The sequence below is a fragment of the Spermophilus citellus genome, assembly GCF_964194105.1.
Source record: "Spermophilus citellus genome assembly, chromosome: 10".
NCBI classification, from domain to species: domain Eukaryota; kingdom Metazoa; phylum Chordata; class Mammalia; order Rodentia; family Sciuridae; genus Spermophilus; species Spermophilus citellus.
The window spans coordinates 32375544-32400719 of record NC_138197.1 but is presented as its reverse complement, the minus strand read 5'-3'; the positions used below and the strand labels follow the sequence as shown (position 1 = coordinate 32400719).

The following is a 25176-nucleotide window of genomic DNA, read 5'->3' as shown; positions in this document are numbered from 1 at the left end:
CTCGAGAGCTTGAATAAACAGCTGTAAGAAGATTCCCGGTGTTGCGTCTTCCTTGCGGGCAAGGGGGTCGCGACAGGAAGCAAAAGTTCTGTGTCACTAAATGAAGAACTGCAAACCTTTACTTTAGGGTACAGAAAAACTCAGTGCTTCTGAAGAAGAAGTAGAAGCAAAACAATTCTGCCTCTTGCTTCATTTCTCTTGTTAAGAGGTGAAGTAAAAATTCTCAACCAAACAGGTGGTAAGAAAAACACCTTGGATCTCGGAACCAAAACTAATACTAACCAGAGGTCTGCTCACTACTGAGGAAGTATTATAAAACAGCTACAGAAGATCAACCGCAGGTACATTTCAGTTTGCTCCTGTGGGGAGAAGCAGCACAGATGCTGAGAAGATGCACACTGTAAATGAAAGGAAAGTGACCACAACACTCGGAGTGACCGAAAGATCTTTATTGCAGCAGTGCAACAAAGAGAAAAGAAGGAAGGAAAGAGAGAGAGAGAAAGAAGAGAAGAGATGAACAGGGAGAGAGCAAGAGCAAGAGAGAGACAGAGAGCGCGCGCAAGAAAGATAAAGAGCAAGAGAGAGAGAGCAAGAGAGAAAGAGCAAGAGAGAGAGGGGCCTGGCAGGAGGGAGTTTTTATAGCCCAAATCTAATGGGGCCTCTGGGTCTGCAAGCTGCCTTGTTGGCCCAAGTGGGGTTGAGTGCTCAGCCTTGAGCGGGACTTGACACAAACAGGTGATAAAGGACCAGAGAGAGGGGGGTTTGAGTGTGTGGGCTATCTTGCAGCCAACATCTGTTCAGCCTGCCCTGCAGACAACACAGTTCAGCCTGCTCTGCACCCAACAGTAAATTCAAACACAAAAGGTATTTGCTCCCACAATGAACTTAACACCAAGTAATAAGAATGAGATCTGAGGGAAGAGAGAAGCCAAGGCTATCATAAAATACCGTAGAACAGGTGGTTTAACTACAGAACTTTTCCCCTCACAGTTCTTTTTTTTTTTTTAGAAAATGTCCTACAATGTGCATTTTATTTCATATCATTATATAATGTTTACATATAGTTATAACTCTCAAGAAAATGTATTTTCTTTACCAATTGTATGTAGTGCCTAAATCTTTCACTTTAACATGGACAATGGGAAAGAGTGGAAATCCACATTGAATGCTATTCTATAGAAGTTGTAATGGGCTGCAAGTGTGCCAATCAGAAAGGAATGGAAGCCTTAGAAGAGAATTGTGGCTTTCAAATCCTTGGCTTCAGTGAACACAAGCATACTGGATCCATAGTCTCATCTTGCAGTAAAACTCAAGACAAAATAGTGTTGGACAAAATTCTAAATTGTACGATATTGAACAAAAGACCACAGGGGACATTTTGTTTAAAGTAACACCAATCCACAACTGATTGTCTCCGACATCAATCTTCCTGTTGCCCCTATCATTGGCATTTTGAGTGGAAATCTTTCTGCTTCAGTAAGGAGTCTTCCACTGACTAAGCAAACTGTGTGGCTAAACTCTACATAAAGTGTGGCAATGTCAACCTGGGAAACGGCACATTTAAACCATTATTGCCCTAACAGGGGCTTGCCTTTTTTGGTGTTTTCTCCCTACCTCCTGCCCTAGCTGGTGTTTTGTGGATGTTTCTGTGACGGTGGTAAAAGTAAATAAAAATGCATTTAAGGGGTATCATGGTAAGCAGGTGTTTAGAAACAAAACAACAAAAAATAAAATAAAAGAATGTGGCCACAGCTAAGGAGGTTTTCTCATGTTGTTTAACTCCAGTAAAGTCTGATCCAGCGTCTGATGCATACTAAGGTTTTCTTCTTTGGCATGAGCCACTTTCTCTTCTAAGTCATCAATGCTTTTCTCCAATTTAGTGACTGACCTCTCCGCAAACTCAGCCCGAGTCTCAGCCTCCTTCAGCTTGTCAGAATGGACCTTGATCTCCTCCTCATATTTGTCTTCCTTCTGAGAGTACTTATCCTCTGCAGCCATTAATGCTTTCAAGGTCTGATCCATTATTCTTAATTGTTCTTCCAGCTGTCGAACTTGGCCTTCTGAGAATTCAGCCCGCTCCTCTGCACGTTCCAGGTCACTTTCAATGATGACCAGCTTACAGGCCACTTCTTCATATTTTCGGTCCTCATCTTCAGCAATGTGCTTGGCCTCTTTCAGTTGGATCTCCTGAATTTCCATTTTTTCTTCATCCTTTTGGGCTCTACTTTCCATGACTTTCATGCCTCTCTCGCTTTCATCTGCTGCTTTTTCAGCCTCCACCAGCTTCTGCAAAGCTGTTGCCAGACGCTCCTGAGCACGATCCAACTCTTCCTCAACCAGCTGGATGCATCTGTTCAGAATCAGCTTCAGCGGTCTCCCTCAGCTTCCTTTCAAGGCCCAGCTCGTGCTGCAGGCTGCCTGCCCGCTCGCCCAGGCCGCTCTGTGCGACCGGGGCCCCCTCACAGTTCTTAAGCATGAAAATCAAAGGCGAGGAATAAATCCTAACTAATTCTATTAGGCCAGCACTACTCTAATATCAAAACCAGAAAAAGACATTGCAGGAAAAGAATACTACAGACTAAAATTTCTCATGAATGTAGTTGCAAAATTCTCAATGAAATATCAGTAAATTGAATGCAAAAAATGTATTAAAAGAACATGACCAAGTGAATTTGTCCCAGGTTTACAAGGCTAGGTCAACATTTAGAAATATCAAAGTACTCCATCAGGTCAAAGAGATAGACAAGGGAAAAAAAATGCTGACAAGGTATTTGTCAAAATATGATACCCATTCCTTTTTTTATTTTTATTTTTTTATTTTTTAATACTGGGGATTCAATTCAGGGGCACACTCAAACACTGAGCCACATCCTCATACGTTTTGTTTTGTTTTGTTTTGTTTAGAGACAGGTTCACACTGAGTTGCTTACTGCCTTGTCATTGCTGAGGCTGGCTTTGAACTTGGGATACCCCCTGCTTCAGTCTCCTAAGACACTGGGATTACAGGTGTGCACCTGCCCACCTGATATCCATTCTGGTTAACAAATAAACTCTAAGCCAACATAGAGTGGAAAGTTCTTCAACTTGATAAAGAAGTTCTACAAAAGAAAACTAGAGCAAAAGCATACTAAATGGTAAAAATTTCAAAGCTTTCTCACTAAGATAAAAGAAAAGACAAGGAACCCCTTTCATCATGCCTATCATCATGCCATCCTGGAAGTCTTTGATAATGCAATAAAACAACAAAAGGTAAGTAAAAGTATACAGATATGGAAGAAAAATAATTCAAACTCTATTTGTAGATGAAATAATTATCTGTGTAGAAAATATATCAACAGAGTCAACGACAAAAACAATAATTTCTGGAACTACAAATTGATTACAGCAAGGTTGCAGGATGGAACGTTACTACATTAAAGCAATCACTTTCCTATTTACTAGGAAAGAACATGAGGAATTGTACATTAAAAACACATTAACATTTACACAAGCACCCACAGAACAAAGACTTAGATATAGATCTAATATGTAGTAGATGTATAAAAGGAAAACTATACAAGTTTAATTAATAATAACAAAGAACTAAATAACAGATATACTCCATATTCTTGAGTAAGAAGTCTCAAAAATATTAAATGGAAATTTTTAAATTTTTTGTGAGTTTTAAATAGAGGGCCATTCTGACTATCATGACAAATTTTTGAATCATTTCAATTCATCCTATCAGAATGTGAATCATCCCTTTCTCTGGTGCAAGGTACAAGATATTTTGAGAGTGAGAGAGACCGCACTCACATACATGGTATTAAACTATATTGTTATAGTGTTTTATTTCATTATTAGTTTTGCTACTAACATTTTATTGTACCTAATTTATAAATTAAGTGTAATCATAAGCATGTACTTATAGGGAAATATACCACATGCAGAGTTTGGTACTATCCAGTTTGGCATTCACTGAGGCTCTTGGAATGTGGTCCCATAGATAAAGAGGGACTATTTTATCTTCGCAAATAATAAGATGAAGTGAGAAGTTAATAACATAAATCAGAACTAGACATTTCACAAATTTGTTGAAATTGACAAACATACTTGATGAATGGATAAAAGAAGAAATCAGAATGGAAATTACAAAATATTCAGAAATGAAGGAAAATGAAAACACAACATGCCACAATGATGGAATCATGAGAGCAGTGCTAAGGGGGAAAATTCTATAAAGTGAAAATTTAAAAAAAAAAAAGATCTTGAATCAACAACCTAATATTACAACATGAGGCCCTAGAAATAGAAGAACAAAATAAATCAAAATCTAACAAAAAAAAATGGAAGTAGTGATGAAAGCAAAGATAAGTACAGTAGAGACTAGAAAAGAAAGATAAAGCTAATGAAACCAAAATTTAGGTCTTTGAAAAGATGAACAAAACTGACCTGCCTTTAGCAACATAAAGTAAGAAAAAAACAAGAGAAGACATTGATTATTAGATGTTTAATTGAAAATGGGGCACTATTGCCAATTCTATACAAATAAACTATGAAAGTACTGTAAACAATTGTTAACCAAAAAAAAAAAATTGGATAACCTAGGTAAAATGGATAAATTCCTAAAAACACAAAAGCTACCAAAATGAAATATATTGGAATATTTTCTCTATCACCTTTTTGGTTTTTCTTTTCTTATATAATAGTACTTCTTCCTTGCTAGCTTGATGAAACAGAATCATATAAAAATCTAGACATATGTTTTACTAAAGGTTAACCTTTGAGAAACATTTTAATTCCCTGATACTTATTGTTGAATTAAGCTCATTATATCTGCTTATTTTAATAATTTGTGGTATAAAGGTGTATTAAGAATTGTAATGCAAAAATAAATAAATAAATATATTTTAAAAAAATAAAATAAAAGCAGCATCATATATATTTTATAAAATTGTTAACTTATTTAACTGATAATATTCTTATACCTCGGGAATGACTTTCTAGCCTATGAATAATTCTAGGTTCAAAGTTATTTATTTTTAAGATTTTATAAGGCTTTCTCTATTATCTTCTTATAAACACTTTTGCTGTTTAGAGTCAATCTGATTCACACTTCCTGGCAGATCATACATTCCCTTTCACTTGGATGTTAATTTGGTACTTTTTAGATTTCTCTATAATTTGGCCAGGTATGGTTGCTTTTAATTATGGCAACGTACTAGTGTTTTTAAATTGAGATTGCATCTCTCCTTTTTTTTTTCTTCTGTGACATTTAATCTGTTAGTTCTAAATTCTTTCTTTTTCACCAGCTTTATTTCCTTTCTTCTGGGATTTCATATAAGTAGATGCTATCTCTCTGTCCTTTTCCATTTCAGTGATATTTTCTCTAATCTTTTCTCTTGCCTTCTTGGTAAAATTTATTCCAAGTCACTATTTTTTTTTTTACTTTTTGTTGTTTCATTATTTAATTTCTTATCTTAGTAATATTGGGGAAATGAAAGGTCACAAGATTCACTATTTTGGCAGGAATAGGAATTTATGAATAGAACACAAATTGTCCCATTTAAGAAAAAAATGTTTAGAGAACATAATACAAGTGCTCATAATTTTTGAGCCAAACTAAATGAAATAATATCAATTAATAAATCAAATTCAAATGTCTACAACTAAATGCCCCTTTTATCTCTGAAATTAATCAATGGTGAAGCTGCTATGTTAGAAGATTCTAAACATACTACAGATCTTTTAGAGTGATCCAAAATACACAAACCACACCACAATTTTCATCAAGGTTTCTTGCATTGCTGTTAATCAGATATGACCAAAAATGCAGGATGTGTTTCTGTTTGTCATTATAACCATTTGCATTTATCACCGTAGAGGTATATAACAGGAAGGAAATTTTTGCCCTAACAAGAAAAAAAAACGTAAGTTGCTTTGCACTCAGGAAATGGGGGTCGGTTGTAGGTAAGTAAGAGTTAACACTATGTGTGCTTTACTACAGGAGGTTAGTCAGTGCCCAATCATTATGACTTGGTTCATATTTCTAACAGTAAACCTACTGTGTATAATGTTTTTTCATTAGTAAAGTCTTTTACAAAGACTGTGACCAGAAATAGATAAAATTCTTCTGACTTTAATAGAGGAATAATATTTTACTGGCTTACTCTCCTCTTAAATCTCTATATCCAAGCCTAGAAGGGCCAATTCAAGAGGATTTGTGGAAGCCAATTCAAACCTTGCAAAAGAAAGAAACCAGGAAATGTTGGGAGAGAGAGGGGGAAATCTATACAAAGTTATGGAAACAATTAGGGTGAAAATGGAAAGAAAGATGAAGAGAAATACCCTCAGAAGAAAGAAACATGGAAGAACAGAAATGGCAAATTAAGGGCTGGGGATGTGGCTCAAGCGGTAGCTCACTCGCCTGGCATTCGTGCAGCCTGGGTTCGATCCTCAGCACCACATACAAACAAAGATGTTGTGTCTGCCGAAAACTGAAAAATAAATATTGAAATTCTCTCTCTCTCTCTCTCTCTCTCTCTCTCTCTCTCTCTCTCTCTCTCTCTCTCTCCCCTCTCTCTTTAAAAAAAAAAGAAGTGGCAAATTAAAATTAGGTCCATATGCTTATAGTTACATTGCACTTTCATTTTAAGAATAAATATTTATCAATATCCACTACATAAAATAAACTTCCAAGAATAATGTTTTGAAGAAAGAAAAAACCACAAAATGTTCACACATTAAGTAAAATCAGGCAGAAAGAAAATAGGAAGCATAGGAAGAAAAATAGAATTAGAGTTTGAAAATTCAGCTAGAAAACACTTACAGGCTGTGTTAGACACACAACAGCCAGGGCACACCCAGGAGCCATTAGAAATACTCCAGAGTGTATTGAGAGCTAATGCTTCAACTACTTTAAGTCTTGTGAAATTGATAAGATAATTTGGACTTGTTATCTGCAGATGTTAAGTTTATGCCCAGCAAACTTGCAAACTCTAATGATTTTTCCAGGAAGCTCAGAGTTTAGCAAGTCTGACCCTACTCTCTGCAGTGTGTCATCCTGTTCACACTACCACAACAGGTCAGAAATAAACAGCTTCATTCTCCTTCTCTTCCATTGATAGGCACACATTGGGATGGAACTGGGGATAAAAGTAAGCACTTTTTAAGAGTTGATCATTTGAATTTCTTGTACCCACAGCTTAAACCTAGAGGGTTACTTCATTTCTTCCAAACACATAATTCAAATAGGAATACAGAATAATTTAGAGAGGATATAACTTCTTACAAGAGAACTATTTTCCAAAAAATTTTGTATCATATCTTCCAGGATACGAGTTGAGAAGAATATCCACATTCATCATCATTACATGATAAATGAGGGAACAATAGCCTAGACACCAACAGAACATCATTAACCCCAGTCCTAATTCACTTATAGCACTATTTGTGTATGTGTGGGCGCACACGCCAGGGATTGTCCCTAGGGATGCTTAATCACTGAGCCACATCCCCCTGCCTTATTTATTTATATCTTTTTTTAAAAGAGAGAGTGAGAGAGGAGAGAGAGAGAGAGAGAGAGAGAGAGAGAGAGAGAGAGAATTTTTTAATATTTATTTTTTAGTTTTCAGCGGACACAACATCTTTGTTTGTATGTGGTGCTGAGGATCGAACCCAGGCCGCACGCATGCCAGGCGAGTGAGCTACTGCTTGAGCCACACCCCCAGCCCTATTTATATCTTGAGACATGATCTTGCTCAGTTGCTCAGGGCCTCACTAAATTGCTGGCTTTGAACTTGGAACCCTCCTGCCTTAGCCTATGGAGCTGCTGGTATAACAGGCATGCACCACCACACCTGGCTCTAGCCATATTTTTACTCACCAAGGGACAGAATTTATGACCTTTTCCCATAGAGAAAATGACAAGAAGAAATAAAAAATTGTTGCCTCATACAAAATCTATGTGTGTTATGAGCTCAATTGAATTTGTTTACATCATAAAATCACAGTAGGTATAGTGGTATAGCTCAGGGTTAGAGTCCTTGCATACAATGAATGAGGTTTCATTCCCAGCAAAGCAAAAACAAAATATGTTTTTATTACTCATTAAGACAGATGAAGTGCCAAGCACTGTAGTTAGACCTAAAAAGACAGAATTGATCTTGGAAATAAATTGGGGTCTGAGATCTCCATGGTCAACGTTTCAAAGTTAAGAATTTAAAAATCTGATTCTAAGTGACTTCCGCAGCTTTTTATTCCAATGAAGTCTTTCAGATTTTATTTCTATTATTTTGAGGTTAATCATTTTCACTTAGTTCTGTCACAACTGCATCTTTTTCCATATAACCAAATTCCAGTCATTGTGGGAGGACCCAAAATGACATGAAAAAAAAGAATGTGTAATTAGCACAAATGTTTCTGGACCATTCGGGCATTTTAAATGTGAGGTCATTTGTGGGGAAAGACACACTAGCTTCGAAGCTGGACCTAGTGTCCCCCTCAGTCTGACCACAAGTCACTCACCTAGGGTTTCACCCTGGAAAAGAAAATATATCTGTGGACTAAAATGTCCAGGTTATGAATGTTGTAAAATCAATTTGTTTGACATCACAAGATGTTCACAAATGTCTCTCAGTTACACAAAACCAATCAGAATGGTCAAAGTATGAATGACATCTTAAAATGAAACAAAGCCTGCATTCTTCAATCTGGATACAACTGTGATCATTTCTGTACCTCTAGTTTGGAACAAAATTTAACATGTTTCTATACAAACATGCTGATGCTTATTTTTTGGGGGGTGGGGGAGGACTGGCGATTGAACTCAGGGCCACTCAACCACTGATCCACATCCCCAGCTTTATTTTGTATTTTATTTAGAGATGGGGTCTCACTGAGTTGCTTAGCACCTCACTTTTGCTAGGCTGGCTTTCTACTCAGATCCTCCTGCCTCAGCCTCCAGAGCCACTGGGATTATGGGCATGCACCACCAATGTAAGGGTCCGGCGAAGCGTCGGAGAAAGAGACCACATGAGACTAGCTTCATGCAATGGCAAGGGGGATTTATTAGGGATCCGTTCCAGCGCGCTGGGGCTCCGTGCTCACTCAAGAAGGGAGACCAGCCCAGAGCCCAGAGCAGAGGTCAAGCCGAGCTTAAGTACACTTTTTGGAGAGGGTGGTGGGCTTTGCATACATCAGAACAAATCATCATGAGGCGCGGGAAAATTGAACAACAACTTTGAGACGTGATTGGCACATTCATTGGCGGGAACAGGTTGGGCGGGGGTGATTGGTCACTCCTAAGCGGGATACACATTCAAACTGATTGGTTCGGGCCCTGTGGCAAACTGCACAGGGCCCTAGGCTGAATGGTCAGTAGGGCGTTGTCTTAACTATCTCAGGAATCTGGGTATAACAGAAGAACTTAATAATACCTAATCTTTTACATTTTAATTCAAGCTTTCCAGCTTAGAAACTTTACCCTTTCATTCCCCACTCCTTTTTCCGACTACTTTTAATCTTAAAAGTAATGAATCATAATTATTGGGGAGTCTCATTTTTCATCTCTGTCAGTGGAGCATATTGCCTTTTGATTACCATGGGTTGTCCTGTGTTTCCTGGAATCATTTTTAGCATGGCCTCTATTTTAGATTTCACTCGGTATTAGACCCCGATTTATCTAACTACACTGACTACCTAACTTTAAATCTGGCTTCATTCCCCCCTCTAATTTGGGAACTCCTTACTGCTGTGAGGAAGGGGGACGAAGAGGATCTCTCTGGCTTCTTCAGGCTGAAAAGGGACGGTGTGGGGCAAGCAGTTTGGAGTCCCCCTTAAAAATATCAGGTCTATCGAGTGGTCCATGCTAAAAGTCCAATTGAGAAGTAATAGGCTGGAGGGCCATTTGAGTGATAGGTGGTCTATAAGAGAAACAAGAATTCATTAGTACTGGAACCAGATTGATGCAGCAAGAAATGCCACAGCACAGAAATATGCCAATGAGTATAATGGCCAAGTCAAAGATCAACAATGTTTTCTATCAGGCAGTACCAGGAACTAAGAGTTAAGATACTGTTTCCACGACAATGTTGCTGAGGACATGGCTTCTATCTGAGCATGTAAATATTTAAGGATATTTGTCACATTGTCAGAAATGTCAGGGATGTCAACACAACAACTAACATTTAGGGTTACAGATGTTTTTTTCCTTAAGATATAGTCTAATAATTTAATGCCATCTGATCCTGCAAAATCCTTTTACTAGTATGACCTCTGTGTCTAATAGAGAAATCTTTAATTCTGCTACTCAGGGCTGGATAACCATACTAGCAAACATCAAGCCTACCTGCGTTGGTTAGAAATAAAGGCCTTAGACTAAAACTACTCTAGCAGTCCCTTTGACAGTTATCAGGCATTTCTGTCTAAGAATCTCTTTTGTAGCCTCCAGTCTACTTATTTATGGAAGTTTTATTTAACTATTATTATCATTTAAGATGTCCAGGAACAACTGTGCTTTGGCTTTGACTGTCTTTGCTAAGTGTTTAAGATGAAGCAAGTCAAACTGACTTCTGTTTCTACCTATTGTTAACAGTCAGCTGAGTCTCCTGGGAGTCCTTGGGAACTTTACAACAGCTTCTCAGTTCTGCTAGTGCCATTTGTGCTAGGATGGGTCCAGGCCTTGCTTGACCATATGGCTTCACAGCAAATGCACTGATTGGCCTTCTGCCCTCCACTGGTCTCATTAATCTCCCTGCTCGGGAAGTTATGTGGCCTAGAGTTGCAGAGCCCTTTGAAAAAGTTCCCTATTCCCTGATTCAGACTGACTCAGAGGGCAAGAGCCATATTTTTAATTTTAAAACTTAATCTTAAACATCTAGCAAATAAGTCAACAGCCTTATATTAAGGGTACTGAACTTTAATGTCTATCTCTCTATCCTGTAGGTGGCAACTCTCTATAACTCATTATCTTAAATTAACCCAGGTTGTGAGTTCTTAAAGCAGTACCTCTTTAAAACATTAACAGGCAATTTTTAAACCATCTATAGGCAAACTACAAAACAAAACTAACTAGGGTAAAAACATATTTAGTTTACGTAATAGCTACCTTGAATTCTGGCAGAGTTATACATTATAATCCCCTGTTTGAGGTCCTGGCAATCGTGACAAAAACCAACATTTGGACACAACCTTAAATGCACTGAAATCTGGCCTATTTTTTATAGTTGCCTTCATATGCAGTGAGATGGGACATAGAGCCTTATCTCAAGTAAGGTGGGGCTCTTCATAAATCTTAAATACTATAATTCTGAAGCTGATCTTTGCTTTTTAGACATCATTTTACAAAGCCTACATAAATTGTTGCTCAAGTTCACATGAATATTAGCTAACACAACATAATATCACATCTAAAACATGAATTAAAGAAAGGCTGAAAGCTTTTAACCTCTTGTAGGAAAGTAGCAAAGCACTTTTGTGTTTTACAATAAAACCTTTACCCAGATTAGGCTCTCATTAACTTAAAAATACATTTAAATTGTGTCTCAGTGTAGAAAGCAACATAGAACTTTACATATCTTACTGATAACAAGTTCAGTTATAGAACACAAATGATATAATTGAATCTCCAACATGTTTTTTTTTCTTTGAACCTAAAATTACCATACAACTTTAGAACACCAGCTTGTAAAGCTTCTACCTTACAGACTTGTATACCTGGAAGATATGAACACATTAGTAACATCACAATTACATTGATGATTTTATGCTAACCAAGTTTGGCTTTTAAAGAAATAACATAGCACAATTCTCTAAAACAACAGCACTTGTTTAACCAGCTGCTTAATTTCTTTAAGATTACTTGCTCAAAAACTTACACTTATAACCAACTTGCACAGACCTTTTTTATCACTTACTTAAACCCTCTTAATTACTTAATCACATAGACTCTCTTATCCAGAAACATATTTTCCCTCTATTAAATCCATACCTAGAACCTTCTAGTTTCTCTTTTTTATCTGTTAACCTCCTTCTGTTCACATCTTGAAACTATACTTGTAAACTTTTTAATTTAAGCAGAGTTAACATTTTATTAGGGCCTTTTTGAACACCTAGAAAAACTTATAAGCTTAATTTAAGACCTCTTTTTTATCTATATACCAAATTTAAATTGAGCCATTTGAATCACGTGAATCAAAGATATTTGGATCCCATTTTTAATTTTTCATGAGCGCTCCTCATCTGTCAATTGTCATATCACTGCATGACATATGGACATACACACAGACATACCGACATACAACACGTAATACAAGTGTAACACATAACACAAAAGGCCTTGCAGCTTTCTCAGGTGAAATCTCATTGCAATGTTTAAAAAAACTCCAGTTGATCAAAAATAGAACTTATCAGAAAAACATTAACTTGTCTGTAGGATAAAAATCATGAGCTCAAAAAAATATAGAATCTAAGAAAAGGCAAAAGTCCTAGAAAAAATTGACCGGCCAGTAATTAGTAAATGCCATACAATTTACTCTTTGGTTTAATCTAGTTTGAGTTCCCATAAAAAGACAATTTTACCCTTTTTTTTTCCCTTGGGCCTGAGTTCCAAGCTTCTTCTGTTTGCATGTCAGCTTAAGCCCTGGCTAAGGTCTGGAAGGCGCAGGGAAAAACTGCTATTTTGAGCAGACACTTTAGGCCTAAGGCATTTTAACCTTAAGCTATATTTTCCAGATTTGGATGTTGAAAATTATGATACAAATTTAAGAAGCAATTCCCAAAATTTTATATCTTTTCACACTAGAAAAACTTGCTTACATAAAACTGGAAATAGGATCTCTACCATGAGAAGAAATTTCTTCAAGACCTCTAAGCCACTTTGCTTGTTCTGAAGTTTCTAAAGTAGCATTAAGTTACATTAAATTTGCCTGAAAAATTTTAGAAAGAACCACACACTACCATGCATATCTGAAATTAAGCTTTGAAAATTCCCAAGACTGTTGCTAATTAATGTCATTTCAATAAGCCAGACCAACGTTTTAATTTAACACTTTTTTTTAAATCTTACACACAGAGAAACAGATACCAAATCATAATTTACTATCCTTGCCCAAATCAATGCACTGTATACCTAGTGAAATCTCCTTAGGCTACCCAGTTCAAAAATTGATGAAAAATAAAACTGAATGATTGGGAGTTACTTGCCAACTTGGAAGTAGAGTTCTTTTAATTTTCTATCCTAAGTATTTAAGTTCTCTGGCATGAATTATCTGAAATCACAAACTAAACAATTACCTAACCCTAACTTTTAACTGCAAGATTATGCAATGTTTCAATCTCATTTAGATACCAGATGTTACAATGAAACATCTTTTAGACACACATTTAGCCTAGATTATCCCCAAGAAACAATCTATAATAACCTTTAAAACAGACCAGATAAGAAAAAATCTCTCTAGGTTTTGAACTTCTATTTAATTATGACTCCTATCAGTGGCACCTTAGATTTCCCATGAGTGGACCAGATGTTCTCACATAGGGGCAACTATAGGTATAAAATCAAGGGTCTCAGTGTGACTGACTTTACTGCATTTAGGTGGAGTAATCCTTACAGTGCAGAGAAAAAAATGAGGAAATTTCCCCAAAGCGAAAATGGCTCTGGCAGCTGCTGGGAATTCCTCAGTTTTCCCTTTCACTTACAGGATTAGCTTCTCCAGTTTGGTTTGACCTTAGGCACTAGGCATTTTTTTTCCTCACTTTTTAGTAGCCAGCTCCCAAAATGCTCATCCTCTGCTTGCAGTTGTTTCAAGTGGAGACTCCTTAGAAGTCTCCTCGGGAGTGTTAAAATTTGTGACTGAAAATTTGGTTCCCATCTCTAAAGCCAATTAACACCAATTTAATAACGAGGACAGGGCTTTGAGAAAAGTCAAAGCAAAATGTCAAAGTTGTAAAATCTCCAGCAGGCATCTCTATTTGCACTCAAGCTGATTACGGGAGGGAAAGAAAACATTACTTCCCTAGTCTCAGTATTTAGCCTTAGTTGGAATTTATCACCGGCCTTGGGCTGCATTTCCAAGCAGCCCGACTCTAGGAGGACCCGTTCGCTTCTTCGGCCCCGGGATTTGGTGATCACTGTGGCCAGGGAGGGCTGTAACACTCTGGGGTTTGGGAACCCGGTCCCTTTTACCCCCATGAGGGAGGGAGAGGGCCAGGTGCCCCTGAGCCACTTTTTTTTTGCTCGCCGGGCGGACGGAGGGGGGGGCAGTCCCCCGCCAACCTCGCCCACTCTGCTGTGGTGCAATGGTGGCAACCGTTTGCCGGACCTCACCCCCGATTCTGTCTGCCCGTCCCCCAAACCTGCGGGAGCATTCCCCCCCTCCCAGGAGGGGAGACGGCCACGGGCGGAGAGGACAGGTGGGTGGAGGGGCCGGGAGGAACAGGGACAGGACAGATCCGCCATACCGCGGGTGGAATCCTCCCAGCAGACTGCGCGGACCCCACCCATGCAGGAAGAGATTCGCAGAGGTCCTGAAAGGTTAGAAGCCATGATCTGGATGGCCATGCGGCCTGGCTGAAAGACACTATCTCTGACTTTGCAGATTAGAGAGAGAGATGGAGGGACTTTCCTGGGGGCCATTCAACTCTGAGGGTGGGCCACTCTGAAGCGCAGGGAGACAACACAAACGTGACGCAAACACAGACACACAGTAAATGTTTAACACAAATTCAGAAGCAAAAATTAAAGACAGACAGTCGACTTAACCAGAAGGAAAAAGCCAGAGGGGTTGGCAGCAAAACACACCGACGAGGGTTCATCCGCCCCTCTACCTGATGGGGAGCACCTCCATCCCCCGAGTCCCCCAAAGCGTCCCTTGGGGGGTGGCCTGTGGCTCCTGGAACACGTCTGTCCGCCACCACCAGGGGGAGCTTACGCTCTCCACTGACAGCCACACACACACACTGCCAACCCCACCCTAGGCTCTGAGAGCTTATGCCCTCTGGGGACTTACACCCACCATTGAGCCGCCAGAGACCGAACCTGAGCGATCGCACCTGAGCGATTGCGAAAGGAGAACAAGGGGGAGAAAAGGAGAAGAAGGAGGGGAGAGAGAGAGAGAAAGGCGCCTTACTTACCCCCGAAGCAGTTCGTTGGGTCTCCCTGTCCGGCGATGCGCAGTTCCCGGCCAATGCACCAAATGTAAGGGTCCGGCGAAGCATCGGAGAAAGAGACCACATGAGACTAGCTTCATGCAATGGCAAGGGGGATTTATTAGGGATCCGTTCCAGCGCGCTGGGGCTCCGTGCTCACTCAAGAAGGGAGACCAGCCCAGAGCCCAGAGCAGAGGTCAAGCCGAGCTTAAGTACACTTTTTGGAGAGGGTGGTGGGCTTTGCATACATCAGAACAAATCATCATGAGGCGCGGGAAAATTGAACAACAACTTTGAGACGTGATTGGCACATTCATTGGCGGGAACAGGTTGGGCGGGGGTGATTGGTCACTCCTAAGCGGGATACACATTCAAACTGATTGGTTCGGGCCCTGTGGCAAACTGCACAGGGCCCTGGGCTGAATGGTCAGTAGGGCGTTATCTTAACTATCTCAGGAATCTGGGTGTAACAGAGGAACTTAATAATACCTAATCTTTTACATTTTAATTCAAGCTTTCCAGCTTAGAAACTTTACCCTTTCACCACATCAAGCCAAACATGTTGATTCTTTGTGTAATATTCCTGATTTCTTGAGCTCAGTATCCTTACTTCCAGCTCCTATTCTTTTTTAACCTTTTATTTTTACTTATTTATTGTTTTATGTGGTTCTGAGGATCTAACCCATTGCCTCACATGTGACAGGCCAAGTGCTCCACCACTGAGCCACAATCTTATTTTTCATTCACAACTTACTCCTCTCCAGATATTCCTCCTTCAACCATGTAAAAAGCAACCAGAAATAGCAAATTTAGAATCAAGTTAAAGTGAAGAGCCAGAGACAAAGCAGAGCCCTCTAAAGGCATCAGAATCATGGGCAAGGTAAAATCACAAAATACAGAGGAACCCAAATAGAAATAATTTCTAAGCAACACTTAACACCTAGCAAACAAAAAATTGTTGACTTCAGTTCATTATCTTGAAAATATGTCTCAAGGGAATTATTGGAAGGCACTGTAAAGTGTGATTTCTCAGTCTATATAATTAACTACATGAAATCAGAGACAGAAAATGTGAATATCCCATTTTTCCTAGGAAAAATCTTAGGAAATTGGCAGCAAGAAGGTACAGCTCTGTTACCATCTATACAATTTTGAACATATTAATGATATTTAAACAAGAAATTCTACATTTTCATCTTAAATTATATCCTGAAAATTATGTAACCAGTCCTGCTGTGGGTCTTAAATAATTTTGAAGTCATTACTTTCCCTCACCAAACCCTGCCTAGTGAAAATGAATGCTTAGCCAAGAAATCCTAACATATTAGTAACTATAAAGTATCAAAATATTGTGTCAGAGTTATGTCCTTTGCTACTATATTTCTCACTTTGTTTTACATCCCTAATTAACCCAAAAATATCTTTTATAATCCATGTCATTGTTGTGTGTTTTAGTTAGCTTTCTTGCTGCTGTGACTTAAAGACCCAACCAGCACAACTGTTGGGGAGAAAAGGTTTATTTAAAGGCTCACAGTTTTAGAGGTCTTAGTCCATAGAAGGCTGGCTCTACTTCTTGGAACTCGAAATGAGGCAGAACATGATGGTGGAGCATGTGGCAGTGGGAAGTAGCTCACGTCACAGTGACCAGGAAGCACAGAGACTCCACTCACCAGATACAAATATATACCCCAAAGTCATGCCCCAATTCCCATCTCCTCCAGCCACACCCTACCACTTCAGTTAATCTTATCAGAGATGAATTCACTGATTAGGCTAAGGCTACAATCTAATAATTTCTCCTCCATATCTTCTTGCATTATTGCACTCATGAACTTTTGGAGGACACAACATCAAAACCATAACATTGCATGTGTGACTGTAACTATAAGAGGGAACCTCTCACAAGCTCCAATCTCTTTCAATCTCCCTAAAGGTGCCTAGAAATAAGAGAAATTATTTAAGAAAGTGATCCTTATTGAGAATAAAAATTATGAGCCCACTCAGGTTTTGTCTACAGGAAGGCTTGGCAATTAATGACTCAAACTCATCCTCCCTGAAAATAATTAATTCGCTTTTATCTGTCTATGAGGAACAGTCCTCTGGGGTAAAGAAATTGTAAGGCCCAGGGCAAAAAAAAAATGCAGAGTCTCTTGTCTAAAATCTACTGATAGCAGAGCTATAAGACAGCACATGATGATGCTGTGCTGTCCCTTAGATCCCATTCCCAGGAGAGTAGCCCTGGGTATGCCCATCTCATTGTTTTCACATAGATAAAGCTAAGAAAGAATTACAGGCCCTGAAAACCATTCATTTTTGTTACTGTTTTCTAGGCCATCAGCCTCTGTCCGCCATCAGCCTCTGTCCTCTAAAAGCAGACAAGAGTCCCACATGGAAAACATGAAGTTGATGTGGACCTGTTCTTAGGGATCAGGACAGGGTTATCCTGGATCTAACAATGACTTCTGAGCGACCTTGAGAAAGCCCCATATTATTCACTTTCAGTTACTTCCTGTATGGAATAGTATTTTGCTGTGCCAACATTATGATCCCTTCAAGTACTGACAATCTCAGAGTCTGTAATTAAAGACATTTTGGATAGTTGTTAGAGCTACCAACTTCAAAATTTGTAAGCATAATTCCATTCAAACAAAATGTTCAATAAAGCCTAATATCTTTCAGTAAAATGGAATTTCTCCATTATCTCACCCTAAAGTTTTCTGACTTTTTTTTAATCTAATGACATGTCTTAACTACACACAAATTCATATCTGAAATCATTAGAGAAGCCATAAACATGGAGAACACAGACTGATTTCTATTCTTTGAGGTCACAAGACAGGCAAAAATGTCAGAGAGAAAAAGGAAAATAGAATGTAAGCCAGAAGCATTTGAGTTAGAAAAGCAGTCATTCCATTCCTTAAAGGATGATCCCCAAGAGAACCAGATGCTCCCTTTCAGAGAACAGATGTTTTAAATTCCAAAACCTCTATTACCTTCAGTATCTCTTCTATATAAAGCCACATCCTACCTGATCCCCATTCCCCAGAGGATATTTACCCACATTGCCTAGAATATCTCTGAAACCAATTTGGTCTTCACACCTCTTAGTGCATAAAGGCAGCTAGATTTCTGAGGCGGGACTCAGAAATGCTGAGTGCAGACTTTGCCACACAGACAGTGTGAATAACCCCAGATGATGGTTTACGGGGAGAACATGCTAGGGACTTCCCCTGACTCCAACTCTTTCTTCTCCCTGGTCTCAATACCATCATGGAAGTCTTCACATGCCACCTCACAGATAATATCACATGCAATCAAGATTGAGAGAAAGCTGACAAAGAACATCATGGAACACCTTCATATAACCCTTGAGGTCTCTGGGACTGCTGTCAGATCAGCAGAGTCCCTACAGTCTTCATGTTCTCTGTGCTCTGAGAACACTAAAAAAGGACACCCACTCCTGGCCCACCCTAACGTGGTTCCTGGTCCCATGGGCCCATCCCTGCTGTTATCATATGTTACACCATGTTTCCTTGGCACTTGTAATCCAGTCACCGAGGCTTAGATTTTAGAGAAGTACAGTATCAGTTTCCAGAAAATGCAGTAAGGACAAGATGCACACTCAGTAATGCACATCACACCGGGCGCCTTGGCATCCACTTCCCAAAAGTTTTCCTCATCCCAGGATCTTTGTGTTGTCTAAAGTTCTCCTTGGCTGGTATCTCTGGGGGCAGCCCATGAGAAGGGAATGAATGATGTTGGGAAAAGGTATAATGGCAGCCACACCCCAAAAACCCCAAAGTGGTGCCTGAGGAGCTTCTCTTCCTGCCTTTCCCTTTCCGGCCAGCGCAAAAAAACTCCTGCTGATGCCAATTCTCCCACCAGCGCCAATATTCAAATCATGCTGGCGGGGAACCTTAGCCCCAATAAGAACTAATTGTGTGGGCTCCGGAACTGACATCTGGAAGAACTTACCAATAAACGGGTGACCCATCACTTACCTAAGCCCTGCCACCTCTCTTTAGATCTATATAAGCCCACAGCCTTTTGTAATAAAGTGGAACCTCTCAGGTGACTTGTCTTGCGTCTCTTCTTCCTTCAAATGAGGCTTTGAAATTGAAGCCAAAACTGAAGGGGACACCCCCACTTCTTATTGCACTAATAAGCACCAGGAAAATGAGAAAACAAAAGACGCAAGGTCCCAGGTTAAAACAAACTGAGAATGCTTGTTACAAAGAAGATTCCAGAACCAGGATTTGAATGGACTCCTGGAAAAAAAAATGAGTATAGAAAGGATGTAGGGGGTCCTGCCCCTTACTATTACATGTTGGTGCTCAGCATGATGAAGTCACAGCTTCAGGAGCAATAGTAAATCATGAGAGCCTGGCAGAGACTTCAACAACATCCCATGTTGGCCAGGATGTTAAATAAGAGAATGCTTGTGAATACCTGGAGGCTTCATAGCTGCCACAGACTTACATGTTCAGAGGCATAAGGCCAGCCCCTTTCCATAGCTGAGTCACCATGTCTGAGCAGGGAGAGAGAAAGCTCAGAGCAAATTATTTGCTGAGAGATCTATTTCTCCAACTGTCTGTCCTAAATCAACCAAAGGAAACAAAAGTTTTCCTGAAGATACTCCTGATCCTTTTGTGAAGGACTAAGTGTCCTTCAGGGCATATTCAGTCCTGTCTGAAAGGTGTGCTTCGGAGGGAAACATATTATCTCTACTCTCACATGGGGAAAAATGGGCAAACCACTGTACTGTCTGATAATGGAAAAAAAATTCCCTGTACACTAAGTAGAGAGAGAACCTGGGTTTGTCTAGCCATCTTTAAGAAATCAATCCTGAATTTTTTACTTCTACATTGCTAAAAAGTGCTAGACCCTGTCCTCTAAAATGGCCAGAAGAATCCAGGTATTCAGCCACATCTTCACCTACAGTAAGAGAGCTTTGCTCCAGGGAAACACTTTTTTACAAAGAGAATTTTTACATTCTGTTATGGTTTGGATCTGTGAGGTCCCCTCAGTGCTCATATGGCAGAGGAAATTCCAAGGTAGTACTTCATTCAGAATGTGGCATGAATATTTCTGGCTGCAGGTAGCTAGGTTTACATTTAAAATCAGAAAAAAAAAAGAAGTAGAGCAAAAAGATTAGAGAGACCTGCAGTTAGCCTAGAAAATCACCTGTAAAATTGAGGCTAAAGAAGTTCTGAAGAGATTAGTGCCATTATTACAAAGAACCCAAGCACTTTGTACCCTTGTGCCCTGAGGGCATTTGGGGTATTAGCAAGATTCTAACCATTGCAGACTCAAAAGTGTACAGGTGAAAGCTTGTTCAAAAGAATTTTCTTTGAAAAAAGAGCCCTGATTCCACAGAACTATCTAAGAAGTTGTTTCCACAGGGTACAGTACACTGTGCTCCATTTTCTTGGCACTCAGAGGCCACTGCATCTGTGACCCAAGTGAGCCACACTACTGCTCAAATTGCTGCAGAATTTGTTTGGTGCTGGTTTTGCAGGCATGAAGAATGCAAGAGTTACAGGGACACAGAGGCTAATACCAAGATTTCAGAAGAAAGCCTGGGAGGCCAGACAGTGTGTGGCAGGTGGTATCTCTGGGGGCATCCCATGAGAAGGGAATGAATGAGGCTTTAAAATTGAAGCCAAAACTGAAGTGGACACCCCAGGAAGTTAGAGGTGCCAAGAATGTGGAATGTCTACTGAGGAAAGCAGCAAGAAGTGAGTAGAGCCAATCCAAAAGAGGTCATGTGGGATGCAACTGGCAAGGTCATAGAGGCAGGAATGCCTAAACCCTAGGAGCTCACAGTCCACCACCATGTTCCCCAGATGCCAGACATGGAGCTACCAGATTTAAAGTTTCAGTCTTACTTTAATCCAATCTTTCTTTTATATCCCCGCCTTTCTCTCCTTTTGAACTAGGAATATTTACCTGCCCCACAATTGTGTGTTGGACATATGTAACTTGTCATTTTTTTATTTTTGCAGTTAAGAGCTGCCTTGAGTCTCAGATTGGACGTGTTTTTTTAGGAAGTCCTTTGGACGTCTTTGGACGTGGATTTTTAGGAAATGCTGGGACTTTAAAGACTATGGAGACTCTTGAAGATTGAATGTATTTTGCACTGTGAGATACCCATGAGCCTTTGGAGAACAGGGACAGAATATGATGGTTTGAATCTAAAAAGTCCCCCAAAGGCTCATGTATTGAAGGCTACATACCCACCGCAGCACTGTTCAGATGTACAGCTTTGTGGAGTTATTAAATCATGGGGACTCTAACCTCATCAGGGGAGTAATCTTTCAGCAGATTTATAATTTGAATAAATTACTTGAAGTTGGTGGGAACTGTAGGATCTAGGACCTAGTTGAAAGGTATGGATCCTTGGAAGTATGCCCGTAAAAGCTATCTTGTCCCCAACCCCTTCCCTACCTCCCTCAGTGCCTCTCTCTCTTCCCTCTCCTCTCCCTCCTGGCAGCCATGAATTGAGCAGATTTCCTCTGCCCTGCCTTTCCACATTGGCCCAAAGCATTGGAACCATCCAACCATACTGAAATCTCTGAAATCATGAGCCATAACAATTTTTTTCTTCTTTAAGTTATTTTGTCAGGTATTTTGTCACAGTGATGATTGACTAACATGGCTACTTTTTCCTTGGGCCATAATACAAAGCTAGGTGTGATGGTACATGCCTGAAATCTTAGAGGTTCAGGAGGCTACAGCAGGAAGATCACAAGTTGAAAGCCAACCTTAACAAATTAGGAGAGCCCTAAGCAACTTAGCGAGACCCTGTCTCAATATAAAACATTTTAAAAGAGTTTGGGATGTTGCTCTGTGGTTAAGTGTCCCTGGGTTTGATCTTTGGTACAAAAATATAAAATAAAATAATAATGTATATAGAAACAAAGAAAAAAACATTACTAAGGTACATTGCATAATGTGGTCTATAGTACAATGGAACACCACATAGCCCTATAAGGAAGGAAATTCTCTACCAGCTGCCACATAGATTAAGATCAAAGACTGACTATTCAGTTAAAAATGGTCTTTAGATAATAAATTTTATGTGTTTTCCCATAAGGAACAAATAAATGCAATTTTTATATACAAGAATTAATCAAAAATAAAAATTAGAAACATAATAAAATATCATTTGCAGTAACTGAAAAACACATATTTATGTATACATTCAAAAAGATATATCCAAGATTTTTTATGCAGGAAGTTTAAAAAGGAATAAAATAATATTAAAAAGAAAAATAGACACACTGTATTCGTAGCTTAGAAAATCGTTAGCTAAAATCATTATGTAAAGTCTGTCAAAAGGCTTTATACATATTAACAAGCTTATTTTAAAGTTTATGCAAAAAGGAAATGAGAATATCTAAAAATGGGGAGGAAATAATAATGTTGGAGGAGTCAGTACATGCACTGTCAAGACATTTACAGTGATGATAATGAAGACCGTCTGGCATAAGTGAAGGGACTGGCATGTGAGTGAATGGAACAGAACAGAGAACACATATAGACTCACACAAACAGTCAACTGAGTTTTTACAAAGGTGCAAAAGCAATTTGTTGGGGAAAGCTAGGATTTCAACAGGTGCTGGCAATGCAATTAGGCACTCATGAGCAAAGAAGAAAAACCTTACCTTTCACTTCCTATACAAAAATTAACTGAAAATGCATCCTAGGCTTAAGCATAAAATGTAAATCTGCAAAACTTTTAAAATATGGTTTAAGAGAAAATCTTTGTGATCTAGGGCTTTGCAAAGAGCTATTAGATGACACCAAAATCATGATCCATAAAGGTAAAAATTGATAAATTAGACTTACTCATAATTAAAAACTCTCTATAAAATTCCATGTAAAGAAGGAAAAAAGACAAGCTTCAGACTGAGAGAAAATATTTGCAAAATAAATATCTAATAAAGAAGTTATATTTAGAATAGATAAAATTTGTCAAAACAACACTAAAAAATCCAATTTGAAAACTGAAAATAGACATCAACAGACAATTCAACAGAAAAGATACATGAATGTCAAATAAGCCTGTAAAAAATGTTCAGCAAAACTAGCCATTAAAGAAACAATTTAAAACTATGACACAATATCACTATAATCTATCAGAATAAAATGAAAAATACCAACTACTAAATGTAAGAATGAATGCAAAATTTAGATCTCTCATGCATGGCTGGTGACAGTGTTAAGATCCTTATTTTGATATTGTACTATTGTTTTGCAACATGTAACTTTTGGATGAATTGGATTAAGGATATGTGGGTCACCTCTAATTCTTCAAATACCTAATCTATAATCATGTCAGAGGGAAATAGTTTTTAAAACCAGTATGTAACTGTGTTTTCTATAAGAAAGGAACCATAAATATAGTCATTGAAAAATGCAAAGAAAAGGGATTTAAAGAGATATAACATGAAAACATTACTTATGGTAGGGAGGGAGAGCATGGGAGGAATAGATGAATTTTAGATAGGGTAGAGGGGTGGGAGGGAAAGGGAGGGGGCAGGGGATTAGCAAGGATGGGGTACATGTATGAAGAAACGAATTGGTGTCAACATACTTTATATACAACCAGAGATATGAAAATTGTGCTGTATAGATGTAATAAGAATTGAAATGCATTCCTGTCATTTATTTTTTAAATCAAAAAATATTTTTAAAAAACATTACTTGTAATAAAATTAGTATAACTATATTCATATAAGAAAAAGTAGACCCCAAGACAAAAGCTATGACAATATTTAAAGAAGGACCTTTCATGATGATAAAATGTAAAGTTTGTAAAGAAAACTAAACCACCGTATATTTTTATGCAAATAATGGCAGAGCATCAAAATCCATGAAGCCTGGATGATACAAGCAAAGGGAGATATAGACAGAGCTGCTATCTTAAGTGGGATGTTTTAATATCCCTGTAACAGTAATTGATCAAGCAAGTAGACAACACTTCAGGAGGTATGCCACACTGGGTAGAGGTTGAGCAGAGGTCAGAAGAGAATGTGAAAGTGGACTAAGCAGTTTATATGAGAATGAAGGGAAGAGAAGACGGTAAAGAAAGAAATGCTGAAAAGGAGGACCCAGGAGCAGGCTGTCACCCCATCAATCCCAGGACTGGAGTATCAGAGGGAAGAGAGCTGAATTGTAAAATGGGAATTGACCATGTAACTAATTTGGCATCTGTGACTCCACCATGTCCCAGGGGAGTACAATGTATTCACATGTGAAATCAGTAAAAGTTCTCTGAGATATTAATGAAGACAGGAAGACAGACTATAAATTCAGATTGTCAGTAGAGTTATGGACAGGCTTCACTTACGACCTAGATATGAAAGGGGTGGAAAGTTGAGCCTATGAGGTCAACACTCACATCCCTGTGATGTACTTTTATTCATTCCTCAAAGTCTTTTTATCTTTATAATCCCAATTCATAACTCCCCTTCCTTTTTCTTCTTACTGATAGGGACATCTTGATTCCATGCAGCCACAACATACTGGTCCTGTGATACTGGAATCCTCAGGTCTCACTAAACAAAAGTCATCTTTTCTTGGTTTCACTGGATAATAGAAGTAATCCAAAACCTCGCACCTAACTAATCTCAGCAACAGGGTTGACCCTGCTTTTGAACCAAATCCCTGAGTTAAATAATTGCATTTTGTATCAGCCTTGAGGACAGAAAGAAATTTTATATCAAAAAGGCTCCTATTTTATATAATGAGATAAGATTCAGCAGCTAATTTATGTTTCCACTTCAGACACTTCCCTTTTCCCACAGTCTCTGAGGGAAGGGAAGATGTTAAACAATAGATGTTTTCTATTGGCTCCCAGAAGATGGCCATGTCTGTGGATGGCACTATATAATCCCCTTCTTGCTGTAGGAGCCCCATTAAGACCTGGGAGGGCTCCCTATCTAGGGAGTAAGGGGAAGCCGATGCTGTGACCAGAGGAAGCAGAAAGACCATGCAGGGACTCTGCCCTCTCCAGGGACTTGCTTTTCTTCTCCTTACCGTCAT

General features: G+C 39.0%; 1 pseudogene across 1 annotated transcript; it reads right to left on the bottom strand.

The window, feature by feature from the left end:
* Window positions 1–1627: 1627 nt before the first annotated feature.
* On the bottom strand, window positions 1628–25176 carry LOC308658149 (annotated as a pseudogene). The gene is made up of 2 exons: window positions 25171–25176; window positions 1628–2530 (listed from the first exon to the last, which is right to left on the bottom strand). The product of its transcript is annotated as an uncharacterized misc_RNA (transcript).